At 47.7% G+C, this 4,005-nt stretch overlaps 1 non-coding gene across 1 annotated transcript; it reads left to right on the plus strand.

The window, feature by feature from the left end:
• Positions 1-221: 221 nt before the first annotated feature.
• On the plus strand, positions 222-328 carry LOC120671771. The gene has a single exon (XR_005673859.1). It is a non-coding gene; the product is annotated as a small nucleolar RNA R71 (small nucleolar RNA).
• The last annotated feature ends 3,677 nt before the right edge of the window (positions 329-4,005 follow it).

Here is a 4,005-nt window from a genome sequence, read left to right on the forward strand (position 1 = left end):
CGGCGAGCATATCCGTCTCCTTGATGGTATGCATTCCGCCTTTGGTTCTGGGCTGAGAACGCTCCTCGTTCCAGCCCTTATTGGAGACCATCTTCTCGATTAAGGCCGTAGCCTTGGCAATCGTGAGATCAAGATAGGCTCCTCCAGCAACAGCATCAAGATGGGATCTGGATGTTGTCGTTAGCCCATTGTAGAAGCTTTGGAGCACGAGCCACTCATCCGTCCCATGATGAGGACAGGCGAGTATGTACTCTTGCAACCTTTCCCAAGCTTCTGGGATGGATTCCATCCCTGTCTACTGGAAACTTGAAATTCTTCCACGCAGGGCATTGGTTTTGCCCAACGGGAAGAACTTAGTGAGGAACGCCATGGAACACTTGTCCCACATGCTGACAGCTTCCTTGTTCTGATAAAACCATTGTTTCGCCTTCCCCAGGAGGGAGAAAGGAAACAGGCAGAGCCTGATGGCGTCAGCCGTAATGCCCCGTATGGTTACGGTCTTGCATAACTCCAGAAAGTTCTGGAGATGGGCGTTGGCGTCCTCATTCGGCTTGCCACAGAATGGGCTAGCCTGCACCATGTTTATGAGGCTGGACTTCAGCTCAAAGTTCATGTCCCCAACATCAATGTTGGGTCCAGTTGCCACATTGGCAGCTAAGGGGATAGAGAAGTTGCGGAGAGTCTTCTCAGCCATGAGTTCAGTGATTGATGGTGCTTGGGAAGCTGGTTCGCTTGTTGAGTGCGAGATTGGAGGAGGAACGACGCGAGGTCGTACCCTTCTCACGAGCTTCTCAGGATTTTCAACAAAATTTGTCGGCAAGGAGAAACAAGACATACACTACCCTATTTTCATCCAATCAGGAGAAAACAAAAAGATAAACACATTAGCCTGTATAAGCAGTAGCTACCTCTTACTTATATTGCCATGTTTATGTACTTTAGTAAATATACTTTACGCCTAGTGCCATCCCCGGCAACGGCACCAGAAATGCTTGTTGGCATTTTTTAGCGTCGCCACTAGGAGTGGTTACTTCCTAGCAACGGTGCCTCGAAGATGCCGTGTGGTATGTCTTAACGTTTACAGAAGGATCCGCAAGCGCACGGATATACCGTTGTAGCATTTCGCCCAGAAGTATTCAGGGTATCGTTATTTATATTTTCCCAAGGGATGGCTAGGTTGTGTAAAGTGTATTTACTTAGTTACATAACCATGACATGTATGAGTAAGATGAAGACCACTGACTATACAGCAGTAAGTGGTATATAATAAGGATAATCAGGGGTAATGTGACACACACAGAACAACCAACTCTCATGAATAAAGAATAAACAAGCAATCCTAAGGTTAGTGGGAGCATAGGCAAAGATTCCTGTTATACTAATCATGTTAGTGGATAAGTTACGTTAGCTGCATTGCTTAGAGCTGCAGGTGCCGGGAAATTAGGGACATCGGAGAGAATGACCCGCACTGGAGAACATCCAGTCCCGTTTCATCTTTGCATGAACTCCTATACCGTACCCGAATGTCGGGGAGTACGCTAACCGAGAAGCAGCTTCCCGGCGGACCGACAGGGCTGTCACCACCTGCGGTCTACCCCAGTCACACCGTGGAGCACCATCATATCCGAAGGATCCCGCATGCCCTGGCACCATGCACGCATATGAGGTCACTACCGTAGCACCCCCGGGTCTCCCACCCTTTCGGATGGACAGGTAAGATGCTAAGGCAAGCCCGAAAGCACAACGAACCAATATCCTTACCCAGATCATCTGGTCTAAGCATGCAACTACTATAACTTGATAAAGCACAGCTCAAGGCTAAGCAAGCTATGAACATAGCAAGATAACCAAGAACGAACTCTGAATGATTAGCATAAAGAAAGTCGGAATACAAAGTCATACCAGAGGCCGAGGATTGCTCGCCGACCTCGAGGATGGCTGGATTCGCTAAGGAGATGAAGTACTAGCCTAGCTCCACTACCCTAAGGAGTACAAGTCACAAGAGAGTGTAGAGAGAGAGGCTTCCAAGTGGTGTGTGTGAGAGAGTGGTGGGAGGCCCCTTTTATAGCTTGAGAGGTCGGTTTCCGCCATCTCTAAACATGGAAACATGCCAAACCACCATTGGGAGGATAAGATCAAGCTTCCCGCCAAAAATCAGCGGGAGAGGCAGACAGGTGGGGTCGGCCGACCCCCCCCCCCTTGGCGCCTTTTCCCACCGACCTTCTCTGGTTCACTGCTCTGTGGGTCCTGATGTCAGATGGTCGGTGCCGGGGCTTGGTTGGTCGGTTTGATCTGGTTTGTGGGCCTCCTTTGCTCATGTTATGCAGGACACGATCGTCTGTGATTTCTATCTGTGTATTAGTCGTGTTTTCGTCTTATTCCAGACTTGTGCTCCTGAAATCATAAATTCTCGAAAAGAACTGTGGAGCTAGGTTAGTGATACAAATATGCGAGTAAGAGGTATAATTTTCCTTTTTTAATGAGTATAGTTGACAGTCATATTTCGCACTTAACGACTGTCAACACCCCGCCCCCACAGTCCCCAACCCCAACCCCCATTGCCGCAACACCATCGCCCGGCCAAGTTCCTGCAATCCAACGGGGCGCGGTGGGGCAGGGAGAGGGGTGGCCTCGGGGGGGGGCATGGATCCGAGGCAGGCTACTTCTTGGGAACCGTGCCGATGCCAACCGTGGCGTCCTTCCTCATCGCCGTGTTTTTTTCCCGATGGGCCGTGGTTGGTGTGGTGATCACAGGCAGGACGTGAGTGGGAGCAGGCACCGATGATGCCAGATTTGAGCTATTCAAGCATGGTTCAGGAGAAGCCATAGAGCACACGCCTCACCGCCGCTGGAGAAAACATCACGTTTTGCATATTTGTATTTCAAACATCGACAGTGCAAAAATAGGATGCCAAATATATGAAATTTGCTAATAGTCTCATTTAAATTGTTATTCATATATTTAGGAGGGGAGAAGATCCTTTTGCCCCTGTGTTGGACGCTGGAAGCATTATCTCTCTGCTCCTGACCTAGTGTTGTTCCATTGCCGATCAGCAGCCGCCCACGCAGTTGCTCTCTGCTACCAGCAAATTGCTGGATCTAGCATTGTTCCACCGCCAGTCGACCTTGCCGCAGCGGTCCACGCAATTGCTCTCGCCTGCCAGCAAGCTATTGGGCTCGACTGCCGCAACCCAGCTATGTTCTTCCCGGTCCGCCGAGCTGCAGACCAGGGCCCTCGATGAGCTCCGCAATCCTACTGTCCCACAGGAAAGTGCGTCCGCTATGCTCTCCTCCAATGCTAGGAGGTGATGGTGGCGGTGCTGAACAGGTTGACGAGATACCATTGTGTTGATGTACAAACAAATGTCTTTGCGAGTTCAGGCTGCATATATAGTCCGGCCTAGTGCTATTCTGTATATGGGAATAATAATTTAAGTTCAATAGATTAATTGTTTTCTGCTACATGTTAGTGTAGTAGTCTTGTGGATTGTTTTAATCAACTAGTAAACACAACTACACAAAACAACAACAAATGTTGTGTCTAGTGATTTTTTTAATGTAAGTATTTTTGAATATATTGCAGCAAGAACAAAATTTCCTCTCTTTGATGAGACCAAGTGGGAACAGACATACTCAACTGAAGAAATGTTTGAAAGTCTTTGATATAACGTGCCAAGGTTTTGGTAAGTACTCCATGACAGAGACCACGGTAACTAGACGTCCTTGGACACAAGTCTATAGCGGTGCTTTTCCTTCGAGTTTGGTGTTCGCAAAGGAGCTCATCTCAAGAAATTCATTTTATCGCTTTTGGGACCCAAATATGGATGGATTTGTGGCGAGTAATTTTACTTCATATTCTTTAAATTTCTTATGATTATGTAGGCATTTAAAATTATTTTGCTTGTTGGTTCAGGTACTGCTCGAGAAGGATACTATCAAAATTACCGTTATTCATGCAGACTCACACTTCAACATATGCTTGAGCACCTACAGAACTCTGAAGTT

The sequence above is a fragment of the Panicum virgatum genome, chromosome 4N (assembly GCF_016808335.1).
Source record: "Panicum virgatum strain AP13 chromosome 4N, P.virgatum_v5, whole genome shotgun sequence".
Lineage (NCBI taxonomy): Eukaryota > Viridiplantae > Streptophyta > Magnoliopsida > Poales > Poaceae > Panicum > Panicum virgatum.